We start from the raw sequence: 16,540 nt of genomic DNA, 5'->3' as shown, positions 1-16,540 counted from the left end.
TTTCTACGGAGAAAAGATATTTCTGCTTTTCTCAGTGGTTTTCTATGTGATACTGTTATTTAATTTACTATTCTTGTATCCTTGAAAACAGGACAAGAATCACCTGAGGGTAAAAAAAAAGGCTGAAAATCACAAGTAAACATAATCATGACTCTCTTGTCATTTTCTAACAGCAGCCTCCTTGTCTTTAGCCTTTTCCTTCCTCCCACATTTTTGCTCCAGTTAAGACAAGGAGAGTTTGCATATGAGTATGAAATACATTTGTCTCCAGCTCTACAGTGAAAGTGAAATCATGAAATAATAAAAGAAACATGCAAACATATTTAACAAGTTTATAACAAATGCTGAGGTTTGCTAATGAGCTAAACAAGGACTGTGGCCAGCTGTGAAGAAGAAGATTACAGGAACAGAAAGGGTAGACATTTCATTTTAAAAGACATAAGAAGCACACCTTAGAAGATATGTAGAGTGGTAGAAGCTATGGATCTTCAAAACAGGAAGGAATTTATTAATCCTGAAAGTAGCAATGAGGAGCAAAGGGCTGGCAGTGCCACAGGCTGGAGACAATGGCCAGGGCAGCTCTGCGGCAGTGGCCCTGAGAGTCCCCCTCAACACTGCAGTGCCAGGGCCCCTTTCTGATGAGCAGGAGCATGAGCAGAAGTTATCACCTCCTCTGCTCAGTGTGTGTTAAACACACATTACCATGGCTGGTTTTGGAGGCCCAGTAGTAGAAATACATCAATAAATGGGAAGAGGATGGAGTGTTGGGCCTGTGGGTTGAGCCAGAGGATAAGCTGACTTCAGGAGCACCCTCCTACTGACAGAAGGATTATCAAAACAGAGGCCACTTCTTCACAGAGTTGCCTACTACTGCAGGGAAGTAGGAAAAGCGCTGGTGAATCAGCAGGCGAAAGCAGGTGGGGAACGTGTGCTGAACAGGAGGCTGGCTGGTTCTTTTTTTTTCTGTCTTTGAAGTGGACCTGACTCATCTTGTGGCTTCAAGCAGCATTGATCCCTTAAGTGTTTATTCTTCTGTAGGACTTTGTAGGCAGGTGGATAAGGAGTGCCAGATGCAGCACAGTGTTTTCAAGTGGAGCTGGATAGAAAAGCAACAGATTGACCAGGGCTTATTTTTCTCTTGTGAACAAGCAGGGCTTTTTGTTTGTTTGTTTGTTTTTAATGCCTGTTTGATTTCTAATGAGGCTCGTGCAACAGCATTTTCTCTCCTTTATTAACAGCACCAGAACTCATGGACTAATTGAAACAAAATCTGATGGAGTAGGTATTCAACAAAAGGAAGAGGGTATTTAATGGAGGAGTCAGAGTCTCTACCATCAGCTTAGGCACTATCTGGGATGAAGGTCTGAGCAGAAAGAGTGAAGTCAGGAACAGTGAGTAAGCCCTGTGTGACAGCACAAGCAGAGTTCATGCATTTCTGGGTACCAGACAGAAAACTGCAGGAAATGGGCCCACAGTACTTCTGCAGCTGGTGGAGTGTTTGAATATGGAAGGTCTATACTCTGTGTCACAGATAGGCAGTTGCTTGAAAACTGTATTTAAAATTGCTGAGCTTTCCATTTTTCCTGACCCTTCTCTGTCTATGGGGTCTTTAGCTGAAGAGATGAGATGTGTGAGCTGATTGGCAGAAATTAGGTGTTCTCAATAAACACAAGCATATTTGCCACTTTTCTGTCATGTGCCTTGGCACTGAGGCCCTGAAACAGGCTTCCTTTTCATCTCCTTGACCTTTTACAGGACATATGAGCAGCACAACCAGATACATCTGAGCTGCCTGATTTCTAATCATTTGAGTGACTTAATTTGGGTTATGAGTGAGAAAGAACTTGGTGCCATTCTGTTGGAAGTTATATAACACAGTCATAGACCACTCCCGCCAAAGTTCACCTTCAAGGAGGACCTCAAAACAGTGCATAACTCACCAGATACACTATCATAGAACCCATGCCACATACCATTATCTCTACCCTAATGAAAAACTGTCTTGAAAGGCTTCCATCCCGCTATGATTCTCACTGTGTTTCTTTCTGCCATTAAGATAATTGGAAGCCTCAGTGATATCCCACCTCTAGATGGCATGGTGATACTATAAAATGTTCAAGACATATCCCATACATTAAGCAATTATTAAACCATCATCACTGTAAGATTATACTCCAGCGACTAACATGTATATTGGATAATCCTGTTTCCTAGCATGCCTGGATAGACCACAATGACAATGCTGGAATAAGGGTTTAGAAAGCCAAAGGAAAATTACTGGACATGTAGAGTAGTGACATTTTCAAACACCAGTAACTTAAGCATTCATTTTGCAAATGTTGTAGCTCACAGTTTGTAAAATCATCAGTTCATGATTCTGTCTTTATAGCAGTCATGTTTGGGTTGCAAGAATGCAAAATTAGAGTACTGCTGATGAACTTCTGTCACCAATTTAGTTCTCCAAATCGACTTGCATTTAGAGGGAAATAAAATGTGATAATATCTGCACATACTGTTCATACAGATTCAAGCACATCTGCAAATAAAACATTCAGAGGCTTAGAGAAAATTATTTACCCTTCACTAAGCATATGAATCTTAGCAGCTTCACTGGGGTTTATGCACATGTGTTTGACTGCATTCCTGAATTTTTCTTGTGGGCATGGAAAAAGTCCAAATGATAATTTTCAAAAGAGAAAAAAAGTCCCTGGGTTTTTGGTTTTTTTTCTTCTATTGTGTCATTTTTTATTTGGTGCCTTCTCGGAGCTCTCCAGTCCATGGATGTCAAAGAATGCCCCAAATGCCAAATCTTAAGTAGTATTCACTTCTCAGCCATCACTGAAGTGAGTTCCATAATAAAATAAGAATTTATGGTAGCTCAGAACCCCTGAGGTTCTTTTCTCTGAAAAACAACAGACATGGGGCCTAGCAGACATAGTGTATTATTTGATGGATCAAATGCCACGCTGGTGAGAAGTTTATGAAAGGACTTAAAGAAAGGAAAAGTAGTTATTTGTTGCACATGAAATATTCCCCAAAATAGCTTTCTGCTCCACTATCTCTTGAGACACCGGGCAGCCTCTTTGGGCCCTGTCAAGTTCAGCCACACTGTTGTCTGCTCCAACATTTAGTTTGGTGATTTTCAAGCAAGACTTGCCAGGCTGGTGATGAGGCTCCTGGCTTTGCGAATCACTTAGGTATTGTGCCTCAGGAGCAATTGCTCCTCAGTAGCTCCCTAGGGGAGTAAGGAAGAGTTTCTCAATGAAACGTAAAGCTGTGGTGTACTGACTCTGAGAATAACCTTATAACTTCACCCAGTTAACTATCCAAGGCTACTCTGGTAGGAGAGGTGATGAGATGATCCCAGCGTCTTGTTCACCACAGTTTGCACAGCTCCTTTATGCTACACACAGTAAGGAAATACTAAAATACAAGTCAAACTTGCAGAAATTGGGAAAAGTTTGAATGGTTTTTGTTTGCAAAATAAGTTCAGCAGCTTTGGATTTGTGCAGTTTGTTACTCCTGTGAACTACATGCTCCTTTCTCTCAGAGGAGCCCATGTGTGGAAAACTACCAAATATTTATTTTCTGCTTTTCTTTCCAATAGAGGGAGGTTCTTAATGCCTATCCAGTTAAATGAACTAAACCAAACCAACAAACCAACATGAAAACACAGAAATCCATTTGTAAACACTATATGGATGCATTCCGAAGGTCTGCCAATGCCTGCATCCTCATTTGTCCTCTAGCAGTTGTAAAATTCATTAATATTCTGTGTGTGTTGGTGATGGCAGCCCCTCACAAAGCAGAATCGCATGACGCAGCTCAGCTGCTTACGTGATGGATTCCAAATGACTGGCCCCCAGGATAGGCCCATATGGTGCAGTATGACATGCTCTGCTTTTCCAGCATGAAAAACAAAGCAGAAGAGTAATGCAGAAATTCAGACTAACTGCCTCTGGTTCTGGCTTTTGGAGGTGAATCTGGTGCCGATGTCCCCAACCATTCCCTGCTCCCTTCTCATCCCATCTCCCATCACCCTGCAAACTCCCTTCTGCACCTGAAGCCTAGCCCCTGCCCTCTCTCCTGGTACCATGTCCACTCACTCCAGCTCTCTTTCACTCTGCTAACAATATTTTTCAGCTACTTTCCTAAATCCCAAAGGCATTTTTCAGTGCCTGTAGTGTTGGTTTCCCCGTCTTCTTGAGGAAAGCTGTCTGAGGGACCACAGAGTGTGGCTCATTTGATATTGGATCTGTGAAGATGGCAGTTTTGTTGCCTATCAGTGTCTGTGTGAGCTTTCCCAGCAGCAGCTGATGGTCTGAAAGCACTTTGGCTGCACCAGCAGTTGCTGGAACATGTTGGTGGATTGACTTCTTCGTAGTACTGGAATCCAGTCCAACCATCCACCTATCACCAATATTGCTCACTAAACCATGTCCCAGAGTGTCACATCCCCACCTTTCTTATACACCTCCAGGGATGGCAAGCTCTCTCTCACCACCTCACTGACCAGCCTGATGCAGTGCCTAATCACTCTTTTGGAGAAGAACTGTTTCCTAATATGTTAAGCCACTCGGTGCCAATAGCACTCAACTCATTGGCAATATCTTTATGGAAAAGCTTGAGTTGAAACTTTACCTTGAAATAGGCATCTGATGACTAAATTAAAATTAAAAGCAGCTGAAGCCAGCACCTGAGAAAGTAAAGTATCAGATAACCTTCTCTGCATGTGTTGCTACCAATTGAGCATATGACATCTTTGCATCCCTAAATGCTCCTGGATATATTCTTCAATATTTGGTGCTCATAACCACAGTATGGTGCTGCTGTGAGCTGTGAAAAGCTGCTCCACTGAACTGCAGTGGCTGTGAAAATTTCTGTGGTGCTTCACATGGAGATGTTTGTGGGATTTTAGGCCCTCAACTTGGACACAGCAAGAGGTACTATTGTAAGATGCTACCAGAAACTGATGCATATATCTTTTGTATTATTAACAGATTTTTTTTTTTTTTAATATATAGCCATGTAAAATTCGAAGAAAAAAAGCAATTTTCTTTTCTCTATTTTTAGTAAAAATAATTGTTTGAAGCTCTCTGAACACAAAGAATAAAAACAAAACTCTCTAGAAAAGGATGACAAAATTCAGCTTTTGTAATAACACCTAAAAATGATGAATCATTCCGGCTGACTAACTGATGCACCCTGTTCTGCTTCTGCTGGGAATGGAAAACATTGCAAAAGCAGCCAAAGCAATAACAACACGGTGTTGCTCACTATGAATAACACGTAAATTGAAATAGTGATTTTTTCATTCAGGAAGTCAAATCTTAGCATGTTGTCAATAGTAATACATTGGGCTGCATGGTAATCTCAGCAAATGCAGCACTAGTACCAAGGAGGGAAGAAAACTGTGCAGAGGAAGAATGTAACTCTCTACTTCCCTTCCCCTTTATTTATAAGGGCATGTAATAAGATTCTCCTATACAAACCTGAGTGTATGAATGTTTGTCTTTCTAGAATAACTGCAAACACACTTCTGTGCCTACTTCTTTTTGCCTTATATTAAAAAGATGGTATTTTTTTCAGGAGGATTCAATAGTTTTTTTAAAGTATATTTCATACTTTACAGGAGAGTTTTATAACTGCTACATTCTTTTGAATGTGTGGATTTGTACTCATTCCAATGGAGAGACTTCTTACACCAGAGGTAGTGCAGGGCTGATGATGACCATTCAGATGATGATCCAGTCCAGATCAGAAACTGGGAATTTCTTTTCCAACAGACGTATCCTCATTATCCTCATATGTCTATCAAACAATTATAAGTTCCCAATCTTGCGATATCTAATTCCATTACAAAACATTTTTTTTTTCAGGTATGAGGAAAAATTATAAGTTCTGGAATAGATTCTAACTCTCATCCAGAATAATTATTTGAAATAGATTATTGGTTTCAACACAGATTTTCACCAAGGTAGATTATTTCTGATTCTGTCTATTTCTTTTGAGCAGAGGTTGCTGGAGTCTGTAAATAAATATATATTTCCCTTTAATTTTCTTAGTTAAGGGACATCCATTTTCACTTGGCATTCCACATTTCCCACTGTATTAGTGATTTTTGTAGGAACATTTAAATCAAGGGAAGTTTGAGAGGAGAATGTTGCTTTGAGTGCAACCACCAATGTCTCATTTCCTCAAAAAAAATCCTATTTCCTTCATATCCTCATTTTAATTTACTGCAATGGTCTTTAATGTGGCAAATATGAACCTCTTTTTTCCTTCAAGTTTTCATCTCCTAATGAAATCCCTAAGGCAGTTCTCTCAGCCCCTTTGGACAGCAACACCCCATCCTGATAATTCAAACAAGTTTACAGCAGAATAACAATCTGTCTAATATATATAATAACAGTCTTTTCTTCTCTTTCAACTAGAAACAGCTGTACAGAGTGGAAGCTTGTTAATTTGGATGGAGATGTTACATCTTAGCTTAATTTTGTCCCACTGGATATCAAGGCATTAAATGGATGCTCAACAACATCATCTCATAAGATGTAAGAAAATTTACTGGTACCAGTGGGAGTCCTTAAGTGTATTACATGCTGTGTGTGCAGATTTCTCTGGTCCTCAGAATTCTCAGAACAGTCAGGTAATGCCACCTGTGCCTGTGTTTTGTCACTTTAGTCCACATGGAGATTTGAACGTACAGTTTAACCTACCTGAGAGCCGCAGTCCTCTGTTAGCTACTCTCATGAATACCGTCTGTGCTCACTCAGAAAAACACCGCTCTCACTATCTGTTTTTTGTGCTTAATTAAAATGGTCTGATACACTCTATAATAACTTGAAAGCTCTGTGTTTTTTTCTTTTGTTTTGTTTTTAGTTGTTTTTTGTTTTTTTTTTTTTTTTTTTTTTGATGAATGATAAGGAAAAGTAGTAAAAAACTGAAATTAGGAAAAAGTTGAAAATGCACAGCTTCAGATCCAGCTTTTGATTTTATTTCTGTAGTAATAAAACTGCACTAGTTTTGCTCCTGTTGTGCTGATTGTTGTCTAGGACTTTAAATTCCTGTCATTAGGAAAATGCAGGAGGCAACGTACTTGTGCAGTTATGAGAAATATAAAAAGAAGGGATCCAACTGTGAGTGCGTCTCCCACTGAGCCAAAATTTACTGTGTTCTTTCTTTTTCAAATTGGTCTTTTTGCGAAATCAAGGAAAAGTGGCAAAGGAAATGAAAGTAGCTATATTTAATATAATCTTCATTGAAATCCAAAGAACAAAAACTGCTCCTGCTTAAATTAATGCAGGACAGATAAATAATGCCAGCAGAGCAATTAAGACAAACAAAACAGCTTGCAATTTAGCTCCTGTGTAGTATCCTCACTGTCAGTGTTAATTAGTTGGGACAAAACTGCATCTTTGTCACAACTGTCACAGGATGGGAGATGAAGTTTTCGTGTTTTTAAAATTCCATCCTTGTCTGTTAATTACAGGGTGCTCCATATTGGCAGTCCCATGGATGGCAGCGTATTAATGGACTTCAAGTAATGTGCTGAAGTGTGGAGAGCTGCAAAATATAGGACTTCAATTAGATGGAAAGCTAGGAAGAGCAAGTGTAAGCGCAAATCAACCTGAGGCTCTCATGAATTTTGGATAGAAGAAAAAGATCAAGGAGGCGTTTCTTAGTTTCATACTGGGACAAAGGACCTGGCTGGAGATTTCTTTCCCAGAGAAGCTGGAATTTCCTGCAGTGAATACAGGTACACTGTGATGTCATTGGTTTTACATATATTAGGGAGACTCATCAGTGGAAATTTATGTATTTCACACAGTTTGCCAGGAAGTTAGAGATTGCAAGGTTCTTTCCTAAAAGAGAACTGAGCAGGGGACAAATGCCAGTTCAAGAGGGACAATTATTAAAAAATGTGGAGAGTTATCACAATGTGAGTTCTTGTTGCTTGATTAAAATGATTGAAGAAATTACATGTGATTGAAGTAATCCCGTAGAATTTTATGTGATGCATTTCTGCAACACTTCTTTTAATACTCTGTCCCTCCTCCCTTAAAACTAAAAGGTTTTCTGTATGTTTAGGAAGAAAAATCCAACGTGAGATATGTGGTGAGAGCAGGAGGCAAAGGAACCTGAAGCATAAGGAGCAAATGCAAACTGCAACAAACTTTGCTGCATTTTCAGTGGGTGACTGGAGTAATACAACTTAATAAACTGTTGGATGGCCCAAAATCCTGCTAGTCCTTAACTGGTCAAAAAATAGGTGACCACACACTTAAGCAATCTGGGCAATCACACGTGGTTGCATAATGTTAAAAACAATTGGATAATGTAAAACAGTTAAATAATTGCTGCAGCATAAGTAGTTTCTTAGTTTGTGGACATACACATGAGTGGTGTTTTCATCAACTCCCTTATCTCACATACTCATTTGCCTACTCTGTCAAAGTTATACCTTGACATTATGGGCATCACAGGAACTAACAAAGAAGGAGGAGGCTGCTGTGTCTTTCTAAAAGTTTCAGAAAATGTGACTTCAGATCTTGCTTAACGTACCGAACGTGTGCCCCATTTGCAAAAGATTTACAGCACAGGCCTGTACTGACTGAAGTAAAGTTTGATTCCTTGCTGAACAGAATCAGAAGCTGGTGATAAATCCTGAACTAATTATTGTATGTCACTGCACCATTGTAGATCAAAAGAAATGAAACGGTTTGGTCATGTCGTGTACTTGTCACCTAGAAATATTGTACAGTCATCTTTGCTAGGATTATGGGATGCACCAAGGTTGTGAAGTGATCAGGTCACCACAGATTTAGCCCTGTGTTTTTTACAGATCCTTCCCAAACCAGCCTTGATTTCTCTAACTACAGCTGTTATTTCTAGCCATTTGTTTACCACATAGACTGTGAACAGATCTTGAAGCTTTTTCTGAGCTGCTTCTTGTAGCTATTTTCATTTTGTTAACATCTATGTGCTACCCTAAGTCATAAGTGAATACAGGCATAAGTTTATTTCTCCAATTAGATGGTTTATTACCAAAAAAATATGATTTCCAGTGGGTGAATATGGACAATCTCCAAGTACAGTAAAATTTATGAAAATGCTATGATTCATTTTGATCTAAAAACTTTAAAATGATAAAGAAAGTGAGTAACGATACCTCATGGATTAAATTTTGATCCTTCTTAAATAAATCTGCATCCTTTTTATTCTGTTAGCTGTCTGACAAAAAATAGTTCATCCTGAGCAGTAACAGCTGTCTGGGCTCTGCTTTTTCAATATCATCTACTGTTCAAAGTTACCTCCTTATTTAAATCAGTTTCAAGAGGAGATTTCCACTTGCCGTACCTTGGTGGCTTAGGACTGCCACATTATGCAAAGTTTTCTTTACTTTTGTGGCTTTGCTTTTTTTGGCTTTTTCTTTATGTTTCACCTGGATGACTTCATGGTTACATAAACGCTCTTGTAAAATCATTTAGTCACACTTTTATCATCTTTTCCCCAATAGGTATGTGGAGCAGCTGACTTTTCAACAGCTGCGTGGCTTCTCTCTGTGCTTCCTTTTGCTTTAATTTTCTCTGCTGCATTTATTCTTCGTTTCCTAATATCACATTTTCTAAAGCTGGACAGTCAAAGAAATTACATTTCCAGAAGTTGATAGGATCAAACTCATCACTCCAGGAAATCATATTTACTAAGATGATGTGTTCAGGTTATAGGGGAGAGTAGGAACAGCAGCTGTAGTCAGTCTACATTTTATGCTGTTCCAGGCAGTTCATTCTTAGGATCTGCTCTGCTCACTAAGAAGTAACAAATGCATAGTGTCCATCTCTATGTACAGTGGGAAAACTCAGAACGCTGAATTCAGTGCAGGGGAAGATTAAACCATGCTGCAGAAAAATGGGCTAGAAGTTGTTAGTGAAGTGTTTTAATTCCTGTTATCAATTGGTATTCGGCAGAAACTGCTGTGGTTGGATTCAGCGATTGTTTTTTAACCAAAGTTTGCTGTGACATTTTCCTTCACCCTTTTCCTTTAGTAGGTAGGTCTGGTGTAAGTCTATCATCAGCAGCTGCCCCTTGGTCTGTGTCAGTCATAAAGAAGACCTTATACTTTCCTCCTCTTTAGAAAAATCATTTGCCAGGAAAGTCATGAACATCCTGAAATGCAAGCAGAGGAAGGAAGTGTTGGCCTGAAGGTGGTGTTAGGAGTGTGCTGCTGGAGGTCAGGGCTAGGATTTGGCTGATTTGGCTAAGCAAGACTCGATGGGCAGGAGGAGCAAGCAGGCTGAGGGCCTCCCAGCTCATGGGGCTGAAGAGAAGCATACCAGCCTGAGGAGAAAATGTTCTCCAGCAGTGCAGGTATCTCTCTTTACTCATTTGGATTCTTTGGAGTGATTCTTCACTTAAAGAGCAAGGATTGTAAGGAACACACAGGCCTCAGGGTATCATAACTTCAGAGTACTGATCTACCATATGGTTACTACAGCAGGCCTTCCCTAGGCAGCAAAAAAACCCACAAGAATAAGATATTTACAAATTGAACTTGTAAAAGCCATTGGGAGGCTTACACAGTATCTGCTTTTACTATGCAGGTTAAATAATCCCTATTTGTCTGTTGATTTCATAAGCACCAGATTCAGGGCTCATTCTACAGCAAAGCTTCCTGAGGGAGAGCAAATTGCACTAATAAAATCAGTGATATAAGGATAATGTACTAATACTATGTATTCATTGGATAATTAAATTGGAAGGGATCTCCGGAGACCATCTAGTCTAAGCTCCTGCTGAGTGCAGGGCCACCTTCAAAGGCAAATCACACTGCTGATGGACTTATTCAGCTTTCTGATACCTCTAAGGAGAGAGATTCACTACACTTCCATTAATAGGAGCTGCAAGAGTATGTCTTTTTTATGGTGAAGTTGTGTCCTTTCAGTGCAAACATTTACCTCTCTATTAACTAAATGTTAAGATTAGTATATTTGGATACAAACATCAGGTCTGAATAAATATAAATGGGAAAATCTGAAGCAAGGTCACCAAGAAAAGGAAATCACCCACTACTACTTGAACCTTATGAGTATTGAAGACTATTTTGCTATCTGTATGATAGAATCAAAATCCAAAAAAGATCTGTGACAGGAAAGTAGTCTCAATTCAAAGACTGAGATCAGAAGAACTCATCACATCTGTCAAACACCCAATTCAAGACAGTGACTGGCATTTGTAACAAATAAGCAAGATCCAAAATGAGTCGGTTTCTTTGCTAGGGTTTTTGTGCACAGGCTGGTTGAAGAAGAGAGCAGTGACAATAATACCTCAGAAGATGTAAGGATCATAGTTAATATTGTGGCAAAAGCTGCCAGCATGAAAGAAAATGGGACATTTATCAATTTCAAGCCGGATACAGATATAGAGTCAGCAGCAGAGACGTTACTTCTGAAAGAAAATCCACAAACAATGGAAAGTGAAAAGGTAAAATTCATATTTGCTGTGGTGACCTAACCCCCTCAACAGCATATGTGAATTAAATTTAATGGTAAATAAGCTGGAACAAATGCAATTTTTAATAATACCAGAGGATAAAACACCCATTATTGGTTTAAAAAAAAACACCTATAAGGTCCATGCTTTCATTTAGGTGTGTGTTTACTGGAATGGGAGCTAAGTAGGCAAGGAAGGAAATTTAAAGCACTTTCCTGATATACAAAAACTTTCAACACAGTTTGGAATAATACACAAGAAATATGATACTTTTTTGGATGTTTTTAGAAAGTTCACCTTAAGGTTATTACACATAGAACTCAATAAGATGCTTTCTCTGGAACTCATAGGTCCACAGGAAGAAATGATATGGTGGTGCTGTCATTGATCTCTGTAGTAGGAAAGTGGATCCCTTCTTCACTTGAATGCATGCCTCAGTCTAAAGGACAATTTATAATAAAATACATTTGGATGCATTCAGAAATTTATGATGCCCCAGTGGGCATAATGAAGCTGTCCCTTCATTGTACTATTTATTTTAACTGGAGTCTGATTTGGTCACTGCTTTCCAAGAGTCTGTGAGATTCCTTTCCATGGGACCTGTGGGTGGGAAAGGTATTGCCAGGGGAGAGTGGGGGATGCACTGAGCTGCTTTAGGGCACAGATACTGGTGTGCTGTCAGCGTGCAGGCTGCAGGCACTGCTCAGCTCTAACAAGGGAGCACAGGTGTTTCCATAATTAGCTCAACATCTGAACCAAAGAAAAACTCTGGATGAACTACCTACATTTTTTTCTTAGTCTGAATCAGTGTGTCACAGTTTCCTCCAACTAGAAAGATGTAGGATAGGCAGGAGGAGGTTAATCTGAGATGGATTAGACAGGGAGTAAATGTATGTACTTCCTATCAGTATTTTAGGCTCACAGGAGGTTTTTCAGAATGTTCAAACTTAATTTAAACTCAGGATGAAAAACTGCCACTTCTCTTATTTATAGAGCAGGCTTGTCAGCTCTGGGATTTGAGTGATTTGTAAATTCCTCTCGGCCTACAAATTGTAGCCAGGAACTGCATCCACAGCTTTTCACAGGCTTGGGGAACTGGCATTGAGAACAGGGCTGGATAAACCATACAAAAGCGCCTCTGTCTCATTCAGTATAAACTGCTCCATTGGCAGACTGCTTGGTTTGCTTGGGCAACATCATGGATAGTGGTTAAAACAACTGGCTTCAACTGCAGCCATCCCTGATGGGCTGATGTGTCTGAAGCTTACTGCTTTGATTGCAAGAGGTTGGTCCCCAGCTGAACAGTAAGTCTTAAGTGTGTGGTGGCCTACATGAATGCATGTATCTGCTCTGTGTGGCTGGGCAGCATGTGCAGAAAAAGCCATAGAGACTCCATTTGGGATTTCTCCAGTGATGGCTAATATGTGAAGTGAAACATCATTCTCATTCAGCTGTGAGTTAATCTTGCTGTTAGCATCCCTTCCTCTTGTGAGGAAGAAACAACATGAGATAGAGCTCACAAATTTTTGGATGTCCTTGGGCTCTATGGCACAAAAGATACAGAGCTGGTCTGGAGAGATGGGATTGGCACTCTTGGTTAAATGCTTTTACAATGTCTAAAATGCCCATCTGTTCTCCCACAGTGTCAGTGACTGCCTGACTTTACTTTGTCAAGGTTTATCTTAAGGTAGTTACATTTTTAGAGGCTGTGCAAAACAAAAGACTCTTGAAAGACTTGAGACTGTGCACTTTGTGTGTAGAAGGCTTGGAAAACTGGTGCCAGGTGGGACAAAGCGTTGTGGTGGTCTATCATTCTTTCTTGCTACTTTAACTGTCTCCAGTAATGAACATGTAGCTTACAATTTCTATGAGCTTAAAGAATCAGACTTGCATTACAGTTCATTGAATATGTTTCATTAATTAAATGCACAGTCTATGGGTAGCTGATGTCCAGTTCTGTGAACTTGCACTATCTCATCAGGAAAACTGCAGCATTGAAACTGCCAATCAGATCTTTAAAGCCTTAAAGAGGAGAAGCTATGTATACTTAAGTCATCTTTTAATTTGTCATGTTAATTTATGGGTAGTAAAATGACTTTTGCTAATGCCTGCAACTTCAACTTGTCAATAAGCAAACTGAATACAAATATCACCCTTAATACTTTCAGGGACTTGTAATAAAAAACATATTCATTTAGAAAAAAAGGAGTAATTGTTCCAAGATCTCAGAAGTTAATGCCTGAAGCTTTTCATGAGGTTAATGTTGAAGCTGGACTCACGTTATATTGAGTCAGTCTGGCATTCATTCACATATTGTGTGACAGTAATGGCTGAAGGTCCTCAATGTCTTCTATTTTTCTTTTTGAATGATCTCATGACAATGCGGCTGCATATTCGGTGTGCCTGCTGCCAGAGGTGACATAGCAAAGGAAAGCATGGTAGGGCTATTATTTTACCCTTTGGTTCTCTTGTGATATTAAATAAGTCCTTAAAAGCCCATCTTCTTGGAAAAGAATGGGAACTTGCCTCATTCCTCATATTCTAATGAAGGAGGCATTCAGTTAGAAAAGGAATTGCTGTGAGCCCCTGCATATGCAGTCAGTACTTAGAGAAAGGTAGAAATGACTGTCATTAAGTCTTGCCTCTGGCTTCATATTAATGTATTTTTAAAAGTCAGTTTAAAACTGCAGAGAGTTCTCTTTCCTTTCAATGGCTGGTGAGGGAATAGGTACATCACGTTTAAAAAAAAGTCTTGTTTTGAGTAAAGTAATCTGAGTGATTGTTGAACTGCTGATAGTTAATGGAACTTGCAAAGAAACATAGTGAAACAACTGGAAAATAGGGAAAAAGATTAGATGAAAATTGCGAATATCACGTTTGGCCATCGTGTTCATGACAATGATACGATCTGGCGTATGTTTATGAAGTGGTCTGCTGCTAATTACACATCCATCTTAGTCATCAGTGAACATCTTTTGTAACATAATGAACAATAACCTTGTTATTCAAATACTGATCTACTTTTCTTGGTGTTTTGTAAGAGCAGGTACTATGTGTATTACATACATAGAAAGTAAGCAGTTATTCCATAGTGTGAATATATAGAAAGTTTCATTTTTCTCTCCTTGTGTGAGAAGTTGTTTTGTACCTTGAAGGAAGACTGAGGAGACAAATTCCTGCCAAAGCTTTTGGCTTTATAGTACCTCTGGGTATTTTCCTCAGCAGTACAAATGCATAATCATTTGGGGGATCCAGGAAAGCTGTTGACGTAGCAGAATACTGAGGAAGAGGCTGGCCACAGGCTAGCTGTGCTTTGTTTGGGGAACATGTTCTTTATCTGCCTTTCAGTATTAGGGAATGCACTTTTGTATTAGGAAGGAGGACAACAGATGCATGAGGAATCATTTTAGATGTCGTGCAAGAGAGAAACTCAAATGGTAATCAGTGGAAAACATCAAAATGGTTCATAATCAACACTGAAGTGCTGCCACTGAAAACCCCAGGCTGAATCCTCTGTTCATGTGACTTTACATGAAGCGTCATGATATTCAAGGGGAAAACAAAGATGTGAGTGGAGGTGAAGAGCAGAAGGGAGAGCAGCGCCACTTGTGACAATACATAAGCCATTTTGGCCATGTGATTGGTATGTTGGGCCTAGCACCAATCTGGCCCTTCTCATCTTCCCTGATTTCTTTTTCATAAATACTGACTTTTGCAGAATAGTACTAAAATAACAAGGACTGTGAGACAGACAGTGTGCAGCTAGAATGTCATCATTGAAACCCTGAAGGAATATAATAATTCAGGTTATAAATAAAGCCAATGGCTTTTAGAACTATACTAATAGTTTTTATTAAGAACTGAATACCAGTATGCTCAAATTTGCATGGTTTCTCTCATCCCTCTCCTGCCCCTCTCCCCCCCTTTTTTTTTCTATTTTCTATTCTAGACAAAAGGTCTTTAAGAAATAATGGTGATTTCTGGACATCATTTGTATTCAGAACCTAGTATGGCTTAAAACCAAACATGGGATGGGTGATGTACACATTCATATGAGAAATATGGGATTTGAATTCCAATGAGAAGCAAATTAAAACATGGCTTGGCTGCTCTGGTCAGCCTGTATGGTTTCAGGCACAATTACTATTCTCTGTAGCTCTGTTCAGAGACAGAGCTGTGTTTCTGATCCAGACATATAGGACAGCACTCGTGATGAATATTGTTTCTGCAGTTACTTCCTGGTAAGACTTTGATAACGGGCAGATTGTCACTCCCAAAACATACACACTAGAAGCGCAGTGATGCTGCACTCTGTGGATTTTCAGGCTCTTGTTTCCAGCACCAACTTTTGAAACACTTCGTACACAGAGAAACAAATGACCCAAATTCTGGTGTTACCACGGGAGAAGGATACCAAAGAGATGTCTAGCAACAGAAAAGATGAAAAAGAGCATTCCTCTCACAAAATGGTCTCTAGTGCAGCAAAAAGAGATGGGGGAACAATTTTAATTGCTACACAGTGCTTCTCCAGGGATACTTGCCTTAAGAAAAAAGTATGAGCTGCTTGGGTTCTGTAGGAGGCTACTAAGAGCTTGCAGAGGCCTAAAACCTTTCAGCTGAGGGTAGCTGCAAACTGAAAACCACCAAGTTAATTTCAGGTTTAATGGCTGTGACGCTCATTAGCTGAACACCAGAGAAAAAAAGATCTTGAACAAAACTATCTTATTCCAGAAGTATATAATGTACTTTAATTACAGGGAGGAGAAAAAGGAGATAAAAAAGCGGTCAGCCTGAACTAGCACCTGAAAGGGAGACTGAAACAGAAATGGTGCCGAACCTGTAAGTAAGAGCCTCAAAGCAAATATTTTTGTCTCAAATTGCACGTTGTCAGCATCCCAAAATTGCAAACGATCTTCCCCCTCTCAATCTGCTGCTAGTCTAGCTGTGCAGATAAACTTACACTGAACTCACTATTTACCAGCATCTCCACCAGGGAGATTCTGTGAGCTGTCCTGGGCATGTGGTGAAGTAGCTGAGGTAGTATTTC

At 39.6% G+C, this 16,540-nt stretch overlaps 1 long non-coding RNA gene across 1 annotated transcript in view; it reads left to right on the top strand.

Annotated features, from left to right (window-relative positions):
- Positions 1 to 7,760, top strand: part of LOC107309070 (uncharacterized) — a 59,084-nt gene extending 51,324 nt beyond the window's left edge. Inside the window, exons 2-3 of the long non-coding RNA XR_014943641.1 lie at positions 6,435 to 6,554; positions 7,493 to 7,760. This is a non-coding gene — a long non-coding RNA (uncharacterized LOC107309070). The remainder of the gene's footprint in view (positions 1 to 6,434; positions 6,555 to 7,492) is intronic.
- The last annotated feature ends 8,780 nt before the right edge of the window (positions 7,761 to 16,540 follow it).

The sequence above is a fragment of the Coturnix japonica genome, chromosome 2, assembly GCF_054131305.1.
Source record: "Coturnix japonica strain WE chromosome 2, WE-NBRP24, whole genome shotgun sequence".
Lineage (NCBI taxonomy): Eukaryota > Metazoa > Chordata > Aves > Galliformes > Phasianidae > Coturnix > Coturnix japonica.
The sequence above is the reverse complement of the archived record's forward strand: the minus strand, read 5'-3'. Positions and strand labels throughout refer to the sequence as shown.